The sequence below is a fragment of the Dermacentor andersoni genome, chromosome 3, assembly GCF_023375885.2.
Source record: "Dermacentor andersoni chromosome 3, qqDerAnde1_hic_scaffold, whole genome shotgun sequence".
In the NCBI taxonomy this organism is placed as follows: domain Eukaryota; kingdom Metazoa; phylum Arthropoda; class Arachnida; order Ixodida; family Ixodidae; genus Dermacentor; species Dermacentor andersoni.
This window is the reverse complement of record NC_092816.1, coordinates 121765854-121788745: the sequence shown is the minus strand read 5'-3', so window position 1 is coordinate 121788745 and position 22892 is coordinate 121765854. Positions and strand designations below refer to the sequence as shown.

Sequence of the window (22892 nt, the reverse complement as noted above, 5' to 3'; positions counted from 1 at the left end):
CGATGCAAGTTTGTCCATGCGATGCTGAATTTTCTTTTGAGGTCTTCTGGCCAACCTCAAGTCATGTACAGACTTCGTACGCCTGTATCTTCGCTTTGCACGGCGACGAATTGCACGAAGCTTCTCCAGCTCAATGTCGTATTCGGTGCGTGTATAGATTCTCGGAAGCGAATGTGTGGCAGCCTCTAGGGCATCCTTTATGATGTCCTCTAGGCTAGAGGACAAGTCGTCACTACAGCTGTCTTCGACAATTGATTTGAACATTGGCCAGTGGATGCATTGTGTTACGCTGGCTAACTCGGAGCCCGTCAGCCCTTGAATCCTAAGATAAGTCGGTAGGTGGTCACTTCCCCGCGTTTCAATATCCGAAGACCACCTTACCTTTCCAGTGAAGGAGCGTGAAACAGAGGTGAGGTCCAGGCAGATACAGTAGGCAGTTCCACGCAGAAAGGTGGGGCTTCCATTATTTAACAAGCACAGTTCTTGTTCGGAGGCAAATGACACTAATCTTCTGCCTCTCGGGTTTATCTTAGAGCTTCCCCAGAGATGGTGGTGGGCATTAAAATCTCCAGTCATCACCAAAGGCTGCGGAGTGGCTTTCGTGATTCGCCGTAACCGCTCGCAGTCCAGCCGACTTGAGGGTGACATGTAGGCTCGAACTACCGTGAAAGTGAACTTGCCTTTCTTCACTGTGAGACATACGTACTGGTTTTCTTGGCCAGGTGGCACTGGATGATGGACATACGTAAGATCACGTCGTACGAATACGATGATCTTACTGCAGTCTCCGTGGGTGGCGGACATGAAACACTCATACCCGGACAGTCTCATGCTATCTGATAGGGGCTCGCAGATGACGATGATTGGGAACTTATTCGTGAACACAAACTGTCGAAAGTTCGACTTGCGTGACTTAAGTCTTCTGGCGTTCCACTGAAATATCGATGCGTTGCGGACTTCGTTCACGAAACGACGGCTTCTGGAGAGCCATGATTTCAACCAAGAGCTGCAAGTACCGGACTGAGTTTCCAGCACCTGTAGCGCGCTTTGTGCAGACGAAGATTTCACGTTGGTAAGTATAACGCGAATGGCATTCATGAGCGACCGCAGAATGTTGATGACCTGGAGATCATCAGCCAGCGTCGCTTCAACAGTTGCCGAAGCAGTCGAAGTTGGCGCGTTTGAGGCAACTTAGCAGGGAGTTGTGCCCTCGGTAGCTCAGGCCATTCTTCCGGACGGGCGAGCCTCTCCGCTTTGTTTGCTTTCCTTGTATCTGTCTTGGTGGCACTGTACGTTGATTCGGCAATCCTTCTGAGGGAAGATGGCGTGTTCCTATCTGCAGTTGCGGAATGTCATGAGCGTTTTCGGTGTCGATGCCGACGTCGCCGAACAGCGGCAGCAGCCTCTCGATGCGTTGAATTGTCCCGCACTATTCGTTCTAGGATCGCAATTCCTTCCGCACCCGCGGGTAATCTTTTGATAAGGCCTTGTGAAGACCACTGCAGTTAGGGCACTTTAGAACATTTGTGCTGCAGGTGCCTTCTGAATGAGACTCAGAGCAACGCGGGCACACGACGTTTATCAAGGAGACACCCTTTACATGGCCATCTTGCAAAACTTGAAACACTGGAGCGGCTTCGGTACGAGTGGTCGTACTTGATGATGGTCGTACATGTCCTGCTTTGACGTGGGAAGGAAGGCTGTCTCCTTCAAACAATATCTTCACACAGCGTGTGTTTCCCAGTCTGAAAATCCTCGTTATGAAAGTGCCTTCTGTCGTTGGCTTGATCAGTATTGCCAAGTCGTCATTCGGTATGGCAGCGTCGACGTCATAAATGACGCCCGCAGTACCATCGCCGCCTCTATGGATCATTGATTGCACCTTTACGTTGTCGATCTCAGTTATATTACGTAGGTCTTGTAGGGCGCTGTGATGTAAGACATCAACTGCCAAGACATTCTTCCACGAGTTTATTCGCACGTCTTTAATCTCATTTGGTGCGATTCTCTCGAGTAACGAAGAGAGGACTTGCTGTTTAGGAGCCGCAAATTGCTCGCCGGGTCCACGGGAATGAAGAGCATAGTGTGCGGCCAGCGCAGCGGTGCACTCTTCACGGTAGAAGCCCTTGGCGACGAAGATGCCTGCAGTAGTCTTCTTTTCGCTGATCTACTCATCACGACCTGGAAGTCATCGTCTGACCAGTCGTAGCTGTCCGAACGTAACTCTATGGCCTCGCAGTCTGTATCGCTTGACGCGCTTCCACGTTTCCTGGACGCTATCCGGCCTGACAACTGCGCATCAGGAAAGTCATCGGAGATCTCTTCATCCATTGCCGCAAGGAGGAAGCGGCAGCTCCTGGAAATGCAGGGAAACAAAGCGAAAAAGTGGAGACAAAAGCACAAGCGTTCTATCAAAGATTCACTTCGTCTTCCTTCCTTGCAGCGCAATATGCCAACGTTTGTAAGGTGCTCATTGATGGAAACCATTTCTATGTGTATCTTTTGTCCTTGCAAATGATTTGTTTACAGTTGAAGTATTTGTTTACAATTGAGGTACAAGTAGGTTCCACTGTGATGTTTGCGCTTGAGGCCCAGAGGAACCAGTTTATCGTAAAGGCGTGGGACCACTTTCACTGCACGCAGAGATGCCACCGTCACGACGAAACGACGAGAATATCCGAGATGCTTCGCGTTTGTCGCGCACATTTCTACATGACGCACGCGTTATTTCGGCAAATATCTCTCGCGCCTTATGTTCGGTTATCGGGCTATTAAGATCATTAAATTATGAAGCTGCACAAGCTCGACTCACGGCAGTCGATTGGGCGCACGCACATAGACGTGTACGCACTTTTGAACAGCGCAAGCACATCGACTTGTTAAATCAGTACGTGCTACATAGTGCTATACACACGCGAACGCATCGCCTTTTGCGTGTACCGCCGAAACCTTGACTTCATCGCAGCCATTTCACGGCCAGCAAGTCCTTCTACAAAGCCAAATAATCTCATCAATGCAACAGAAATAACTCGCGAAGCGGTTTGATCTTTACTAGCCGCCACAGTGTTTCGCCTGCAGATACACTTGTCGTGGACGACATAGCACTCAAGTAAAGCTCTGGCAGGTATATGCCCATCGTGTACATTATGTATACATTATTGGCAAGACAAAGACCTCTGAAATTTCTGCTATTACTCGACACTAAAGTGAATTCGTCCGCGAAACAAGCCTCAAAAGGCTTCTAACTGGAAGCACGCAGCCAACCCTAAGCGGCAAAACAAGTGCGCAGTAAGTCTCCTGAAAAAGTACAAAAATCATGTGCTCCATAGCATTCCATCATCGTTCCTAGCACAACAGACAACAAACAGTACCTAAATACGGTAAAAACATAAGACTCTTAAGCTTCGCCTATAAGAGTGGAAAATGATAGCATTCAAAGATCCCTGACTGCTTCTCACGCTTCCCGGTAACTGCAGCTAATGTAACCGTAATGTTTACCGGGAAGCGCTTGTGGCGAACGCTATGCACGAAGGCGAGCAGGCCACCTTTCTTCTAGAAACGCAGCCCCTTGCGTGGACCACCGGATGCGTGGAAGCAAGCGCCACCTGGATGGTGTTGTTGCAAGACCGAGCACATTGCGCCGCTTCATGAATGGTCGAAATATTGAAAAAGCGGTTTATGTTTGAGTTCCCGCGTAACACAGTCATGTTTTCTAGTATATTTGAATTACAATCTGACGCTATCAAGTCTACAGCTTGTATTTAGGTTGTACCTTACGATTTTTCTCCCGCTTCTTACTTCGAGGAATTCAGTTAATTCAATAATGCCTCTGCGTCACGTGGAGGGCCTCGTGGTGGTGGTTGGCAATGGTTTGTCGCTGGGAGACGTCCCACGCAAGACGACCGCACCGGAATTTATTTGACATGGGTCCATGTGCAACATTAAGAGCCTTAGATTAGGGGGACGCAAGCGTTGGGGGCCCCTAGCACGTGGTGGGACGATACTGCGCATGCGCTAACGCCTACGCGCACGCGCAGTATTATCGCCCCAAGTGCAAGGGTGCCCCAACGCTTGCGTCCCCCTAACCTAAAGCTCTTCAGCATCTCACCACGCGTAACGACCAAACTGCCACAAGACGTTCATTTGAAGGATCATCCGACGTTTCCGCGTAGGCGCGAGTAAGAGCGGGTGCGAGAGAGGAAATCTGGTGGTTTTAGCTCCTTAAATGTATGGCTCTTACAGAGGAGGTTTCTTAGCGCGTGTTATATGCGTTTGTCCCTAGGCATGCCGGCATTGCGCAGTGGGGCCAAGTTCGCACTCGGACGCTGAATGCCGGCGCGGTAAAATAGGTGAAGCAGCGGGCACTGACGCCCCATTTGGCGTCCGCTGTGCTAACTCAGTCGTGCCGGATCATAGCTTTCTTCCGCCTTACGGCGATGTACCTTGAAAATAACATCACAGATGTTTCTGTAGAGGCAGTAGGGACCGTAGCAGAGGCCGGGCCGCATATTGGGGTGAGATCTACCACTGGAAAAACTGGCGTCACCGTCGGCGTGACGTGACATGAGGGATCACGTGGACACAGCGGCCGCGTCGGCTGCTTCGGAAGCGCCAAAGCGAAATGGAAACGAAACTTTATATTCTCACCTGCGCCGCGATTCTGATTAAGTGGTAACGTTTTCCCGCCAAGGGTGTCTGCTTTACAACATTTGGAAGCACTACAATAGGTAGTGGCTGCCTTTGGAGGCGTGCAGCATGGTATGCTACTCCTCGGTGCCGCATTGCCGGGCAACGCAACGGAGCCCGGTGCCAGCCCTATTCACACGTAGCCGCAGGACAAGAAGCTGCGTGAAGCTTGGCTCGCTAAACTTGTAGCTGGCGGCTGTCTGCCGGTTCTAAGTCGAGTGTGCTGCAAGCACAGACGCGAGGAAGATGTCTAATGCGGCGTCGGGGCTGCGACGTTTGGTGAATAGCACAAAGCGCGCACTGAGGTGCTCGCCTGCGCGCTGCCCGGCTAATGTCATAAAGTTTCGGTCTTTAAGCTTGTTTATGCTAGATACTGGCAAGTTCATAGTAATGAAAGGGGACCATAAAACGCACATAAAAAGAGGCATGACATGCTCACGCTTGTGTAGCACCAAACAGTGAAATGTACCGGATTGAATAAACGAAGCAGCGGCTAATTGCTTACAGAGAAGACCGATAAACATGTTGCGAGGCAACTTGAGACATAATGGTATTTAAACGTCCAAGACCTTAGAAATAAAAAAGGTTCAGTCATCGCGACGGGACATGCCCTGGTAGGTGCCGAAGTCCGTCGATATAACGAAATTATTTTTGAACAGCTGTGACAGTTTCCACGCAACGATGGTTGCTTGTGTGCTGCCAATTGCTCATATGCTGCTGCCTAAAGCTCACGGCACCTTGCGAAAACGCGCTCACAGCGAAAGGGAAACATTGTGCGCGTACATGGATGCACGCGCGCCTAGTCGGTCGATCGCTGCATTGAGGCCTTATTCTGTTATACTCCATTTAGTCATACAGACAGCCCATTATAAAAACATAGTTCACATGGTTTGCTTACAGCGTTTGCCTACCTTTCACGCAAGATGACTGTTCGGAAGACTCCATCGCGGCGACCGCGCGCAGTGGCGTTCACTGTACGTATTCGGTGTTCGGTACGTATTCTGTAAACGATTTTCTGCCTTAAGTTCGCCCAAGATTATTATTTCGGCAGTAAAAAGCTTTCCTCGTTTTGCGAGTGTCAAATGTCCAGGAGGGCTGCCGCGTGGTGTCCTTATTGAGCACGGTAAGCGAAACCTGCGAAGAGCGCGCCGCGTGATCCCTGGTACTGCGCAAGGGAGGCGCTTCCGACAGATGGCGACTCCGTAAGTTCTCGCCCTTAATATTGGAAATACAGAAGTCAGAGTGCCTTAGCAAGCGCGGTTTAGAACAATTGACTGAAAGGCCGCCGTTGACACTCAACGCTCATGCAACCATAATGAGAATACGTTGCGCTACCTTAACGTTTCTTACGCTAACCTAACCTAACGTAGCCTAACGTTGACATAACCTAACGTGGCCGATACCAAAGGACAAAAATCCGCGCGGTGTAACTGCTGTGAGAATACGCCACGCCACCCTAACGCCTTTTACGCTAACCTAATGTAACCTAAACCTAAGTTAACCTAACCTAACATGGGCGAGACTCAAAGCCAATAATCTTCACGGCTTGAGGTCAGGCAGTGGCATTCAACCGTGGTTGCTAAGGCGCTGTGCGTTTATTTCACTGAAATGGGACCACTCAAAAATGCTCCTGGAAAGTCGCGGACAGCAGCATACGAAAAGCCTGCCAAGAGCGAAGTTGCTGCACCAGCAGAGCAGACCGAGCCTTTGCTACTGTCCCTTCTGCTCCCCCGGAAGAATCAGCGAGGTTTTGTTGAAGGTACAGCGCCGTAAAGTGGAAGAAAGGTTTAATCTGGCATGACTGACTCAGCACCAGCGCCGCAAGCGTGAGGAAGTATGTCCGGCGTACCTTCAGACTGTCGCGGTTAATGTGCCGTCCGAGGCATGGAATGGACGAAGCCCGTCGACTACGACGTCAAGTTGTAGAAAATGAAGGAAAAGGGCTTTATTTATCTTAGTTGCACTGCTCGAGTGCGGAAGCCCACTCTATGCGGGAGCAAATTAAGGTCTCAGTCAGTGGCGTAGCTGGGTCGTCTGGCACCCCCTCCCCCCCGGGTGCAGTCGAGGAAGGCGAGGATATCGACAATATCCGGGTTTCAGCGCCAGTACAGCCGCCTTGGATACCGCGCACGTCCTCCGGGTCCCCCTCTCCTTCGCTTTCTTTCACAGAGATCGCGAATGCAGCAGGTATTGGCGGCGAGGAGTTACGGAGTCGCCATCTATCGGAAGCGCCTCGCTGGCGTAGTATGAGGGATCACGCGGCGCGCTCCTCATAGGTTTTGCTGTCAGCGCTCAGTGAAAACACCACGCACGAGCTCTCCCGGACATTTCTGTAAGTACTTTCGAAACGATAGAAGGTTTTTACTGTCTAAATAACAATATTGGGCAAACTAAAAGCACAGAATCGTTTACAGACGCTATCTCTTTACCGAATACGTACAGTGAACGCCACTGTGCGCGGTCGCCGCGATGGTCTCCCGAACCGGCTTCTTGCGTGAAAGGTAGGTAAACACTGAGAGCAAACTATGCGAAGTATGTTCTTATAGTGTTTGTATAACTAAATGGAGCGTAATAGATTGAAGCCTCAATGCAGCGATCGCACTGCTTCGCAGCGACCGACTGCGCGTCTGCATGCTTGTCCGTGCACTGTTTCGCTTTCGTCGCGGGCGCGTTTTCGCACCGTGCCATGAGCTTTAGGTCGCAGAATATGAGCATTTGACAGTATACAAGCAACCATTGTTGCGTGGGTGCTATCAAAGCTGTTCAAAAATAATTTCTTTGTAGAGACTTCGACGCCTACAGGGACTGTGATGTGCCGTCGCGAAATCTCTTTTTTTTCTAAATTCTTGGACGTTTCAATATTATTTCTCGAGTTGCGTCGCACTAGATGTTTATCGGTGTTCTCAGCGTGCGATTTCCCGCTGCTTCTTTTTTTTTTTTGTAATCCAGTGCATTATCTCATAACACAAACATGACCATATGCCATGCTTCTTTTTTTAATGTGCTTCTTACCACTCCCTTTCCACACCTGCGAACTTGCCAGTATCTATCGCATCGACAAGTTCATAGACCAAACCGTCATGACATTATTCGGGTAGCGGATTCGGGCGAGCGTCTCAGTGCGCGTTTTTCGAACATCGCAGACCCGGCGCCGTAGCAGAAATCTTCCTCGCGTCTGTGCTTGCTGCATACCCGAGTTGTAACCGATGACTGTTTTCCGGTTTTGTGTTTCGCAAGCCAAGCTTCACGCAGCTTCTTGTCCTGCGGCTACGTATGAATAAGGCTGACACCAGGCTCCGTTGCGTACGTCCGGCACTGCGGCACTGAGCAGTAGCCTACCTTGTTGCGCGCCTTCAAGGCAGCCCCTACCTATTCTAGTGCTTTCAATCGTTGTAAAGGAGACACTCGAAGCGGGAAAATCTCGCCACTTAATGAGGACCGCAGCGTACGAGGGAACTTAAACTCTCGTTTCCAAATCGCCTCGGCGCTCCCGAAGCAGCCGACGCGGCCGCTATGTCCACGTGATCCCTAATAGCACGTCACGCCGACGGTGGCGCCAGCTTTCCTGTGGTGGAGCTCGAGGCCAATACACGCTGTTTGTTCTGCGCCAAATAACCCAGGGTGCTGCACTGATAACTTGTGATAAGGGCATGTGCACATATTATGTCAGACTGTAAGGCTTGGCAACCAATACAAATGCGGCATCGTGGCAAATACGGCTCACGTCACAAGTAAAAAAGAACATTTTTATAATGTTTTAATTACCAATTTTAGCGGCAACATTGAATTTGCAAAATTGAAGGCCGACATTCATATCGTGCCCAACAACTTCACAAAAATCGTCGTAGGTACTATGGCCCGCAGTATTTTGGCTGTGGGCAGCCCTGAACGGAAACGAGAATTAAATTGTGTCTCAGTGACGCTGATCTCCCCACCATATTAGAAAAACGGAAAACGCCACCTGTTTTCCTGCTGCGCGGGCGCCAATGCTATGACAATTACTAGTTCTCTTCAGTTTGAGCAATAAAGCCTTGTTTTATTTGCTGCTACACGGACAAACGTGATTATCCGAGCTGCGGTGTGTGTGTGTGTGAAAACATTTATTGTAATGAGGTCCGGAGGCTCGACTTCTCAAGCCAAGGCGGGCCGCTCCCACGTTGGCACTGTCAGGCCAAGCCTTTCAGCGACATCATGGGCCCTCTGGACTGCTATTAGTTGGTCCTGAAACAATGGGCTTTGAATCCTTTTCTCCCACTGTGTCCATTCTTCAACGAGGTTGGGGAGAGTCGCGGGACACCCCGCCAGCATATGTCTGATTCCAATGATGCCATTACAATCATTGCAGTCCATCTTAATCTCCCTCTCTGGATATATTTTATTAATGGTGTACGATGTGGGATATGTACCCGTTTGCAATAAGCGCAGTGAGACTGCCTGAGCCCTGTTCAGTTTTGAATGTGGCAATGGGAATTGTCTGCGTCCTAAATAGTAATGTTTGGTAACATCATTCTATGTTATTAAATGATCTCTAGATTCCCTGGCTTGATGGTGAACGGCTCGGTTGTGACTGTCACGGTTAGCAAGTCCTCGTGCCAAGTCATGAGCAACCTCATTGAGGTTTACCCGAGTCTCGTCCACTTTCCCCATATGCGCAGGAAACCATCGGATTTCAGTTGTCATAATCACAATGTTTTCAAAAAGTTTAGCTGCAACTCCAGCTACGTAGCCTTTATCAAAACACTTTACAGCGGATTTCGAATCACTGTAAATGAAGGCCCACTTATTACTCCTGATGGCTAGAGCAATTGCCGCTTGTTCCGCCACCGTGGGGTCCTTGGTAAAAAGAGTGAGAGCGTCTTGCACCTTCCCTTGATAATTTGATACAATGGCCGTATAGACTTCTTTACCTTTCACCCAGGCAGCATCAACTATAGCTGCCAGTTGGTTCTGCTGCTCTATTTCCTTCAAGAGTGCTTTAGCTCTTGCCTTTCTCCTTTCGACATTATATTCTGGTTGCATGTTTCTGGGGAGAGGGTTGGTTCTGATCTTGCTCCTAACTTCAGTCCTTGATTCTACTTCAGCCTCTATTGGGCTCCTTGATGTATTCAGTTCTGCACCTATTGCCTGTAATATGTTCCTGCCAGCTCGTGACTTTGTCAATCTTTCGTGTTGCGCTAGCTGTTGGGCCTCCGCAATTTCTTCCATTGTATTGTGCACCCCTAGACTCATGAGTTTGTCGGTTGCAGCGTTACTGGGTATCCCTAGGGCTACTTTAACGAGCTTCTTGAGCATCACATTAAGTTTGTTAAGTTCTGCCTGCTTCCATTTGAATAATCCAGCCACATAAGTGAAGTGACAGAGAGCAAAAGCCATGTATTAGCCTCAAAGCGCTGTCTTCTCCTAGGCCTCTGTGTCTATTGGTAATTATCCTTAGTAACCTAATCATTTCATCTGTTTTATTCTAGATATGTTGTATTGTTCAATAGTTAGTATTGTTTCCGTCTATGTGATACCCAAGAACCTTGATTTTTTCAACTAGCCTGATTGCGGATCCTTCATGAGTGTATAAGCACACTCTTGGCTCATCTTCCGGAATGTAACCTCTTGGTTTGCGACCTTCTCTGCAATGTTTAATGACTAAGAGTTCGGATTTGGCTGCCGAGCATTTCAACCCCATGTCTTTCAGTGTGTTCTCTACAACGCATAAACTTTCCTGTAATCTGGTCTCTGTCTGTCCTACATTGCCCTTGGCACTCCATATGGCTATGTCGTCGGCATATATCACATAATGTATACCCTCAATTTTCTCCAGATTTCTTGCAACCTTGGACATCGCTAAATTGAATAGCATGGGTGAGAGCACAGCCCCTTGTGGAGTGCCCCTATTTCCCACATTCTTAGCTTCTGATTTAAGCTCACCCAGCATGAGTTGTGCAGTTCTATTTCTAAGAAAGTCCTTAATCATGTTAAAAAGTATCTTACCTAACCCCATCTCCGAGAGGACGCCAAGTATTGCCTTATGCTTTATACGATCAAAAGCTTTTTCCACATCCAATCCCAAAAGAGCTTTCGTATGCGCTGGGCTGGCCTGTATAAGTTGATGTTTAATCAGCAGCATAGCATCCTGAGTTGACAGCCCTGGACGAGAGCCGATCAAGTTGTATGGGAGGATCTCGCTCTGCTCAACGTATTTCGTGAGTCGATTTAGGATGACATGTTCCATAGCTTTGCCTAGACATGACGTTAAGGAAATAGGACGGAGGTTGTCTAGAGTGAGTTGTTTGCCTGGCTTTGGTATGAGGATAGTATTGGCCACCCTCCATTCCTCTGAGTATACCCCTTTTCTCCAACATTCATTGAAGTGTTCAGTTAGATAATAGATTGATTCATCATCTAGATTCCTTAATATCTTGTTAGTTATCCCGTCAGGTCCAGCCGCCGATCTACCATTAAGACTGTGAAGAGCCGCCCTCACTTCACTCTCAGTGAAGTCCCGGTCAAGTTCTTCACATATGCCTCCCGTATACTCGGGGCTCTCGTCTCCTTCGTTTGTTGTTTAAGTGAGAGATATTTGGCTGCGAGACTATTCATGATATCCCTCTCTGTCTTGTCTTGGCTTTTCTGATGAACCAACTTAGCTATAGCTGTTCTCTTGCTTGTCCTTGTTTCATTCTCGTTGAGCAAGTGCTTGAGGAGGTTCCAGCTACCTCCATGTTTGAGTCTACCATCAGCCGAATTACAGATCTCATCCCACTGTTGCTTCACGAGGGTCTTCGAATGATCATCAATTTCTCTGTTTAATTGCGCTATTTTTTCCTTAGCCTTCTGTTAAGTCTCTGCGTTTTCCATCTTTGTAATATAGCCTGTTTGGCCTCAATCAAATGCGCCAGCCTGCTGTCCATAGCTTCAATATTTTCCTCTGTCCTGATTTCTTTAGTGGCCTCCTTGACGTCCTCTCTGAGCTGGATGACCCATGTCTGAAAGGGCTCCTGCTCGGCATCTAGAGGCCCCACTTTCCCTCTGTTTGCCCTAATTTTTCTGAAGTGATCCCAATCAGTGAATTTGAAGATTCTTGTTTCCTGTCTCGGTATGCGTATGGTTATGTGTATGATGTAATGATCGCTTCCGAGATCCAAGTTTGAATTTTCCCAATTGGCTCCTCTTGAATTGTTTACAAAAGTAAGATCTGGCGTGGAGTCCCTCTTTGTGGAAGTGCCACAACGGGTGGGATACGCAGGATAAGTAATCAAGCACAACCCCAGATTCATGGCAAGACTCCATAGCTCCTCTCCCTTCTTTGTGTTCCAAGCGTATCCCCATGTGTGATAGGGAGCATTAAAGTCCCCTCCAATAATGAGAGGGGAGTTTTTGGCAACCGAAAGCACCTTGTTGAAGAGTGCTCTAAACCTTTGTCTCATGTCGTTAGGACTGCTGTAAATATTCAAGCAGAAAATGCTTTGCGTCTTACCTCTGTTTCCTTTAAGTATAATCTCAACTAGAATAAATTCAAACCTGGAATGTCTAAGGTGAATCTCATGCTCAAAGTATGGCAACTTTTTGTCAATGAGCGTCGCCAACCCCCTCCCCATTTTTTTGTCTCTACATATAACTTTGTACCCAGTGAGCATAATTTCGTCCGCTAAGGTTTCCTGCAGCATAATTACCTTTGGTCTGGCCTCAGGTGACCTGATCACCTGTTGCAGTGCTGCTTTTTTGTGTTGGAACCCACGACAATTCCATTGCCACACGTTAAATCCATGATTACTGTCCATTGTTATTAGGTGAGGCTGCCTTTCTATTACCTGCTATTTTCCTCTTTGTGATGGCCCCCGACAATCCAGGAATGGACTTTATACTACCCGCCTCCGATGGCAGATACTCATCGTCATCATCCCTTCGCGCTTCCATTTTCCTAAGTCTTTTCTCCGCCGTTAGCCTCCATTTCCACAATTAGTCCACTTTAAAGTTGGTCGTTTCCACTGTCTCTCTTATCGCTTTAATTGCCTCTTTTATTTCACTGAGGGCTCAGAAGACTGAATCACCCTCGGAACTCACCGCTCTCTTTAGGGGCAGGGGAGCTGGATTCCCCTGGATCGTTGCTTTTGCTCACAGGTCTATCTCTACTCTAGCAGGGCTTGACTGCTCTTTTTTACGAAGCTCTACTACCTGCCTGGTCAATTCTTCATTAGCTTTTCTTAAAGAGGCTACTTCTTTAAGTAATTGCTCTATTCTGGCATCATTGTTATCACCCACAGCCGCCGAGGCGCCCCCAGCAACCCTCGCCATACCTTTGACTTTGTCAGCCCAGGTGGTTGCTGGCGTCGTCTTCTCGGCAGAGATTGAGTCTCTTTGCACGAAGTGCACCTGCGCTTCCCTTGACTTGGAGCGCGTTCTCTCCCTGGATAGCGAACGACGCCTGGATCTGGTGCGACTCCTGGAGCGCGAGTGCTCCCTGTCCTCGGGACGATGGTTGGGCGCCAGCTGCTGCGCTCTCTTCGACGGAGTCGTACGACGCAAGGGACTTGAAATCTTTTCTTACAAAGCTTGTCGCCGGTAGGGTGATCGCCGTCACAAAATTTGCACCTAGGTACACACACATGTTCATCTCCTGGGTTGCGAGTTTCACAACCCCTGCACTGAACAAGGTCAGGTGTTGGACACACACCAGAGCGGTGCCCGACCCTTCCGCAGGTGAAGCAGACGTCGAATTGCTTCCTGTAAAGGTAGCATCTCACTAGTGTGGATCCATACCTGACAAAATTGGGTACTTTGAGTCCATCGAAAAGTACTATGACCGACTCCGACGTCTTGATGCGCTTAGCAGCCAGCGCAAGCGGGTTCAAGTCATGCACGATATTTCTTGTTATCATAGCTTGGGAGTCTCTGATGTCCACTCTTCGGATGACGCCTTTGCATATGGCATGTGGTGCCGCTTCGTATGCATTTACCTCGTATTCCGCTTCCATGATCTTGAAAGACTTGATTCTGACGTACTGCGCAGCATGTTCGGGCTTAGGTGTGCTGACTACGATGATATTTTGAGTGAAGTTTGGGCAGACATCTTCACGGGCCTCGTCTTCTGTTAGGCCAGACGCCTCGATGACTGCAGAACCAATCGTTGTGGTGCTCACCTTGTTCAAATTGAGCCCTCCTCGAGGCCGTATAATGATCTTGCTGTGCTCCTCAGGCAGTTGAGGCATTCTCGAAGCTCTGATAATCCGATGCTTAACCATTCCACCGACGGCGGTTTTCTTGACGCCATGCTCTCGCTGAATGCGTGGCAATGTGCTCTCCTCATCCACGGCCTTTGTGCTAGCTCGTGATCTTCGGCCAGCCACGACTTGCCAGCCGAAGTCGTCCTGAGCATTGTTTCTTTCATTTCCAGAAAAATCTTCATCCTCCATGCTTGTATGCGCCATGCCTGCGAGCAGGTGTGCTTACTAGGCCCAACAAAGGCCCTACTCCTCACTAAGCTTAGCGTCGCTAAGCTCAAGTCGGCGTCTAGGAGCAGAAAAGGTTCTGTAAAATTGTGAAAATAGGAGTCCCACCTCGAATCTTGCTGTCAGTCGATTCGCCGTCGCTTCGTGGATCCAGTGGTATGCTTCTTTCGTTGTACTCTCGAAATTGGCGAGCGGAGCATGGAAAAAAACGGAGCCGATGCTTCCACGTCTGCACTGCTCGGCGCTTCTTCTTCTTCTCTCCGAGCTGCGGTACCACCAAAAGATTGGGAACAGAATAGAGCACGCTTCGCGTCGATTCTTGGCGTCACCATAAAAAAAAAAAGAAGACCGCGATGAAGCCCGTGCCAGCGAAACCTGTTGGTCTGCACTCGCAATGGAGAGGGTTGAGGGATCAAAGTCACTGGTCCACTATTTCATATTTCTTTCACTACTGCCATACTGGGCGCCGCAAGCAGTGCCAAAGTACTGTAAGTTGTAGCACCCAAAACGATTTTGTTTAAGAAGTTTTTGTTGAGTTAATAACATGACTTTGAGTCCTCAATTCTTAAAATTGAAGTGCTTCCTCTATAAGTACTAATTAAGGGATTATTAAGGTTGTGGTTATTACTTATCTGCCGTATTTTTCACGCTACCGAGTTACTAGTAATCACAAAGACACATAACTTCATGAATATCGGGAAATATCCTTACAAAATTATCGTTTATTTTTGTAAAATTCTGTGCAGCTGACACAGACACTGTACTTGTGACATGAAATCATACAACAACAACAGTTTTCTGAAACTTTCGAGGGTAAGAAGGAAAGCGTGAAACATAACGGCAGGTTTCGCAGTGGCTTCTCGGAGCGAGCGGGAGAGGGGAAGTAGAAGCGAGCTGAACATCGCGGCGCATACAGCCTGTCGAGTCACACGCCGCCAAACTCTTCGGCCGCACCAAGTCTGAAGACGATCCAGAGAATCCCATTCGCGACTTTTGACGGCCGCACTTATGCAACGTCGCTCTCAATGAACGCTTCGGCGTAAACGCGAGCGCTGGGCGCGCTGGTTGAACGCCCTCTTTCTGCTGTCTTTGTTCGTCCTCGCTGCGCGTTCTGAACGGAAGAGGGACCTGAGAGCCTCAACGCCTTAGAACGCCTCACTGTATGGTTAGCGACTCCTGCTCCCTGCATGAACGCACGGCACGAACGCACCCCACATGAAACATTCCGCTAAGGCGAAGACAAGCCGGCGGAAAGAGGGGGTGTATTCAGGCGTATGACAGCCCCCCCCCCTCCACTGGCCCCTTGCACCCGGGGCCCACGGCCCCCCCGGCCCCCCCTGTTGCTACGCCACTGGTCTCAGTTCACATTAGGACCTTCTGTCCTTACTCTCGAAAAGTATCTGCTTTTAATCCCATCGCCTTCCCTAGGCGAGTCGACTAGGAAATCTGAAGACTGTCCTGCAGCAAATCACCATCGCCGACTCCGTTTCGATACCACCCCCATGCTATCCATAACCCGCCGTAACTCCGCCTCGAAGAAACTGGTTTGGAAGTTGTGGAAGAAGGATATTTTCCGGCGACACCTGGTTCGTTCGTCGTTGTCCACGCCGTTCTTCGCTCACCCTGAAAGGTAAAGGACGGGCTGAGATCCCTTCGTGAAACCCTGCAACAGCCGGTTTACACGCTGTCTTGACGACTGGGTAAGTGCCGAGGGATGGGTGATGATTTGACTCGTCTGTTTAACTGCACATGTCCATTCGTTGACGTGGTTGCCTAGCGTTCATCCTTTTCGCCGGTTTAGAGGTAATGTTGGGGAGAGCTTTTTTAGTCGTTGTCCACGCCGCGCTGACATCTGGTTGTGAGGTGCGGTGGTTTGACACGGAGAAAACGTTCAGTTAACACTCTTGGTGGTGTTGACACGTAGCAAAACGCAGCGATCACGAAATGGGACGTCCGTGATGGTCACCACCTCACCGCGCGGTGTTGCGTTTCGCCTCCGACGTGCGGTATAGCCGGCGCGGATGCAATGGACGCCGGGGCTTCGTTCACAGCGGCGGACCTTTTGGTCAGTTCAGTGCTGCCCCAACACCTCCTGCTAAGCGCGTCCGGGCATGTTTCAATGCCATGTGTCTTCGTGTGTGTGTGGGGGGGGGGGAGGGGCATGTAGGTGCCCACGCTTGTCAAAGCGCGGCAGCCGGGGAGAGGAGCTCCTCAACTGTGAAGCGAGGAGGTCTGACCGGCGCCGGCCCGGCGGATACGTCACTTCTTGTCACAACGTGTCCGTGTGCCGCCGTCACTTGTCACGTGCGCCTCTTCCGAGCCGTTTCTTCTTGCCCTCGACTCCGAGAGTATAAAAGCAGCTGCCCCCGGACGTCGAGAGAGAAGCTTCGATTTATTCAGTCGAGTAACGTGGTCTCCCGTTTCTCCACTTCGGTATACCTGACCGGCCGCTCTCTTGCGATGCTATAATAAACAAGTTGTTCTGTTAGCAGTCGACTCATCCTTTGCCAGGACCTTCGGATGCTTCCAGCTGTGCCCCAGGCCGCCAGGCCAACTCTACTCTTGGGGCTTGCGACCCAGATGCAACAGCGGGCAGCCAGCAGCGGAGCGTAAAGAAACTTGACCCCATTCCGCAATTTCGTCATGCCTAGGGTTCAAACGCATACAACACGTGCTAGGAAACTTCCTTCGTAGTGCTTAGGCAGAATCATATATTCAAGGAGAAAATGCCCCCAGATTTTTTCTTTCGCCCCCGCTCTTACTCGCGCCTGCGCATAAACGTCGGGCGCTCTGTCAAATGAACGTCTAGACAAACTGCTCATGCTAGCGGCAAGGGAAAGCGCGAGTGGCGAGTATACACGAAGAAGGAGAGGTCGGGCATGAAGGGATGTCGCTACTGTACTGTAAAATAAGGAGCAGTGAGGCCGTGGCTATGAGAGAAAGAATGACGACGGGATAGACAAAACCTTGTTTCGGCGCTCGATCGGCTGTACTACCTCTCGCTGCTCTATCGTTGTAGTCGCGAACGCTTACCGCTCAAAGTGCTTCGCGACAATTGGCGGAAGGTGCTGCACTTTTGCAAACCTGGAACAGCGAAACCGGGCGATCTTTGTCACATCGCCCATGCCTGAGGAGACTAGTCCTACCGATCCACCCCAGGCACCACCTCCGGTCGTCTGTCCTGGTGCGCCACGCCAACGGGATCCTCCCATATTCAATGGCACTGACGATCATGACGTAGAGGGAGAAATAGGAAGACGACTGCGGTAAAGCCGGGCTTCTCATCGGCTCCTGCTATTATGCCAATTAACGCAGTGTTAATGTACAGTTACCGCGATATAATTGGTACCAAAGTGTGCGCGAAGGTGCGGGGCATCGACCGGTACCAGTTTTGACCAAGCGGTACGTGATTCTCTCGATTTACAAGGACTTTTTCTGTTGCGGTGCGGACTTTTCGCTAAGCCTAACGTAGGCCTACCACGAGTACGGCCACCTGTGGCGACGGGCCCGGCCGCTAGGCCTAACCCGGCGACGAGTACGACCAAGATGGCGTCCGAAATGGAAGTGGCCACGTCAGTGGGAGACAACATGGCGTCAGCGCCGAGCATCGGCAGTCTCGGCGGACGCACGTGCATTGAAGTTCACGGAGAGGACATTACACCGGAAGAAGCCGAAGGCTCGTCGGCCTCCAGCAAGCGCATCAAGCAGATCATGGCCGGCAAGGAAAACGGTGAGTCCGCCGCCATTACTCGCCAGTCTAGACCCAAGACTAGGGCCAGCTTTGCTAAGAGAGTTGCAGCCTCGGTAACGAAAGCGGCGAGGATGCCGATAGACATGCCGAAAGAGGACACCAAGATAGTCATGAGACCACGTGGAGGTCTCAACGTAGCGAGAACTGAGGTTTCAATAATTATGGCGGCCGTTATGACGGCGGCTCGAGTAACGAAGGAAGAAGCAAAAGCAGACACCATCTGCACGAACGCGCAGCAAAACATCATCGTGGTCAACACCCCGGACTAGAGACGTTCCACGCTGTACTCTAAGGTCAAAGCCCTTAGCATAGGAGGCAGGACATACGAAGTCAGCACCTACCGAACGGCGCCGGACGGCACGGTCAAGGGAGTCATCCGAGGCATAGCCGTAGACGACACCCCGGAGGAGATAGCCGAAAACATCGTGAACCCGTGCGACCCCCTAGCGGTGGAGGCGCACAGAATCGGCAATACAACCACGGTAATAGTACTCTTCTCAGGACAGAAAGTACCGAACTACGTCAAGTATGGCTCCATATTAGTCAGGTGCGGGCTTTACCGCAAGCACTTTGACGTGTGCAGGCAATGCGGCAAGGTCGGCCATAGAAGAGACGTATGCCCGAATCCCAACACCAGAGTGTGCTTCGGCTGCGGAATCGTGAACCCCAGCGAGGATCACAAACGCGAATGCAAGCCCAAGTGCAAGCTCTGAGGACAGCATCCAACGGGCGAGAGGGAATGCAAAAACAAGTACAACGTGCCGTACGTGGTCAAAAAACGGGAACGCAAGATGGAAGCTATGCAGCAACAACCGGATCCGGAAAGCTTTCCGCCGCTGCGAGCGCTGTCTGCCGAGAGACCCCGCGGGGAATCGAGGCAGCGCGACAGCAGCCGCAAGAGGGACAACAGTAAGGGAGGCAGGAGCGCCAGCCGTCACAGGCCGTCGCAGTCGAGGGAGATAGTCGCCTGGGCCGACGCAGTCAAGGCAAACATGGCAGAGAAGGGACAACCACCGTCGCAAAACGCCGCGAAGATCCAAGAAGAGAACGGGTGGTAAAAGCCCTGAGAGACGAGAACGAGATGCTAAAGCGGAGAATCACCGAACAGGACGCAACCATCACGGAAATCAACGAGAAGCTAACGACATTAATTGCGATGCAGCAACAGCAGCAGCTTCTGCCGAAGCCCGCACAAGAGAGGAAACAAGAAGAGATAACCGAGGACGAACCAGAGGTCGAGGTGGACCCGAGAGCCACGAAAGCGGCAGCGGTAGAACTGACTCCCAAGAGGAGAGCCATAGAGGGCGCCAAGGAACGAAAGATAATGGAGAGAATTGAAAAACTGGACGACACACTCGACCATCTTGAGGCGACCAGCAAGGTAACCAACGAACGCCGCACTGCGCTCGCGCAAACAGTTCAGCAGATGACAACGAACATACAGAGCACGATCCAGAACATGATGGCACAGATGCAAGCACAGCTGCAGACGCAGATACAGGCACAGATACAAGGTATGGCAGCACAGATCGTCGCCAAACTGCAGCAATCATGGACGGGACAGCACGCACAGCAGCATCCACACCGCCAGTGAGAGACCTCTTGGTCTGGCACTGGAACTGCAACGGCTTTGCCGGCAAGAGAGCGGTGCTGCAGCAACACTTGCAGCACCTAACGAGGAAACCAGACGTCATAATGATTCAAGAAACACACAGCGTAGAGACGCCCAGACTACTGGGCTACCGATCGCACGACAGCCCGACGAGCAAAAGGGACACGTCCAAGGGCAAGGGCAGAGGGGTCTGCACCTTCGTTAGGAAAAGGATCACCTTCATGGAACACGAAATTATCGGCAGAAGCGCCATCGAACACTGCACGGTGGAAGTAATCACGGGCTAGAAGAGGAAGGAGAGCAGTTTCCTGGTGAACGACTACAGCAATCCGTCCCACGGACAACAGAAATTCAAGGCACTATTCCACAAGGCGAGTTCAGTCGCGGGGAGCAATACGCTCGTAGTGTGCGGAGACTTCAACGCTCCGAGCCAAGACTGGGGCTACCACAGAACGACGGTCAAGGGGAGACAGCTCATGCAAAACGCCACCGACGTGGGACTGAACCTAATCACGGATCCGGCCTTTCCCACCAGGATCGGCACATCGGTTACGAGAGACACCACTCCGGACCTTACCTTCGTCAAAACCGACGGAGGATCGAGAGAAGCGAAATGGAGAAACACGGGCAGGAGCTGGGCAGCGATCACTACATCGTGGAGGTCGTCGTACCACTCTAAGGACAAGGCAGCACCGGCATAAGGAAGCATCGCATTACGGACTGGGACGCCTTTCGGAAAGCGCTACACGCGGTGCAACTGTACATTACGGACATCGAGCAATGGGTGGCCAACGTCGTTGAGACGACGGAAGGAGCCACCAAAGAGCTGGAGACGGACGAACGGATAGACAAGATGGACAGTCGGCTGGCCCACCTGATAGAAGCCAAGCAGTCCATAAAGGCTAGGTGGCAGAAGCGACGAACCAACCGAAGTCTAAGGAAGAAGATAACCGAGCTCAACAGGCAGATCGAGGTCCACTGCAGGATGCTATGCACCCAACAGTGAAACGAGGCCTGCAACGAAGCCGACGGGCAGATGCACAAGGGCAAGACGTGGAACATGCTGCGGCACCTCCTCGACGAAACCAAGACCAAGGGCCACCAACACAACAACCTGGTCAGGATCCTACACAAGGCAATTTGCGAACACGGGGAGGACGAGGTCAAGCGGCGCTTGGACGCCAAGTACCTACCGACCACCCCCACTTAAAGACACCCGGATTACCAAGGCAACGAGAACGAGACGCTCGATCGAGACATCCAGACGTGGGAAGTCAGAGTTGCCCTGCAGGATCTCAATGGAACGTCCGCCGCGGATCCCGATCGAGTGACCAACAGAGCGCTCAAGAACCTCAACGAAGCGGCCATCGAAACGCTCACGAAATTCTACAAGTGCTGTCAAAAAGGAAGGCTGCCCAAGCAATGGAAAGCAGCCAAGACGATCCTCATCCCCAAGCCTGGCAAGCCACCCAACATAGAGAACCTCAGGCTAATCTCGCTCACTTCGTGCGTGGGAAAGGTCCTCGAGCACGTTCTCATGAACAGGTGGCAGCACTACCTTGAAGAATCGGAGCTTTACCCAAATTCCATCATCGGGCTTCGGAAGAAGCTCGGAACGCAAGACGCCATGATCTTACTGAAGAACGAGATCATCGACGATAGGACGGGCACCAAGGACAACAGAGCCATACTCGGGCTGGACTTGCAGAGCGCCTTCGATAAAGTGAGGCACTCGGCTATCCTGGCCCAAGTATCCAGGCTAAACATGGGCAGGAGGACACCAGTACATCAAAGACTTCCTGACGTAACGGACCACCGAAATCTGCGCGGGAGACCTGCAGCTCGAAGAGAAAAAGCTGGGCAGCGTCGGAACTCCGCAGGGTTCGGTGATCTCCCCGCTACACTTCAACTTCGTGATGATCGGGGTGGCCAACTGGCTAGAAAGAGTAGCGGGAGTCCGGCACACCATCTACGCCGACGACGTTACGCTATGGGTACCGGGAGAAAGCGACGGACACATCGAGATAACTCTGCAAGAAGCGGTCAACGCCATCGAGGAGCAGCTGGGCGGGTCTGGACTCGTTTGCTGTCCGGCCAAGTCAGAACTGCTGGTGATTCCACCGACAGGAGCGGGCAGGAAAAGAAAGAATGTGGAAGTCAAGTACGAGCGTCCCAAGATCATGGTCAAGACGGCGGGAGGACAAGTAATACCGGAAGTCGAGAAGATTCGAGTGCTCGGGCTGCTCATCCAGCGAAACCGAGTCAACGGTGAAACGGTCAACAAGCTCGCGGGCAAAGCGGCCGCGGCAATGAGGCTCATCAAGAGGGTGTCCAACAGAAGAGCGGGGATGAAGGAGGAGAGCCTGACTAGGCTCGTTTAATCCTTCGCAGTTAGCCACGTAACGTACGTGGCCGCCTTCCACAAGTGGAGGCCGAGCGAACGTAAAAAGATAGACGCCACCATACGCAAGGCGTATAAGGCGGCACTTGGTCTTCTCGGGAGCACGAGCACCGAAAAAGTCATGGCGCTGGGAGTCCACAACACGATGAACGAAATAGCCGAAGCACAGAGAACGGCACAACTCGATCGTGTCTCTGGAACTAGAACCGGAAGACAGATACTGCCGGACCTTGGCCTCGAGCCGAGGTAAGGCAAGCAGCAGAAAGACGTACCTATACCGGATAGCATCAACAGAAAGCTCAGGGTCTGCCCTATCCCGAGGAACGTGAAGCCCGAGCACAACAAGGAGCGGAGGTTGGCGAGGGCCAGGGCTCTCGTGGATCTCCACGCCAGAGAAGAAGGCGCCGTCTACGTGGACGCGGCGGAGTATCGAGGGAGCAGCGACGCATACGCGGCGGTGGCTGTCGGGGCATCGACGGGTGCAACGAAGACCGCGGCGAACGTCCGGACTCGAGAGGCGCACTGGGCGGAGGAGGTGGCCATCGTCTTGGCCGTCTCCAACCCCGAGATGCACTACAGTGTTGTGTGACTCTAGAACGGCAGTGAAGAACTACGCCAAGAGTAGAGTATGTAGTGAGGCCGCGCGCATACTGCGCAAGGCCGAAAACATCGGACGCAAGAGTGCTGTTGTGATCAAGTGGTTTCCGGCCCACATGGGCAGTGACGTGTGGGAACGCGGGAACGTGAACGACAACGAGACGGCCAACTCGGCCGCGCGAGGACTAACCAACCACGCAGCTGCAAGCACGGCCGACTCGGAGTGTTGGTCACGGTGCAGTGCCAAGGACAAGATGACCACCTTCCACGAAATAGTGAAGTGTTACAGACTGAACAGACAGACTGTGCCGCCACCTCACCCGGGGCTTACCCGGAAGGAGGCAGTGTTATACAGACAGTTACAAACGAGATCCCTGCTCACCCCGGTGCTAGCTAAGCACGTGT

General features: G+C 51.2%; 1 protein-coding gene and 1 pseudogene across 2 annotated transcripts in view; both read left to right on the top strand.

The window, feature by feature from the left end:
• Positions 1-22892, top strand: part of LOC129386532 (uncharacterized) — a 72879-nt gene that overhangs the window by 34926 nt on the left and 15061 nt on the right. The window lies entirely within an intron of this gene.
• Positions 17613-19471, top strand: LOC126538097 (uncharacterized; annotated as a pseudogene).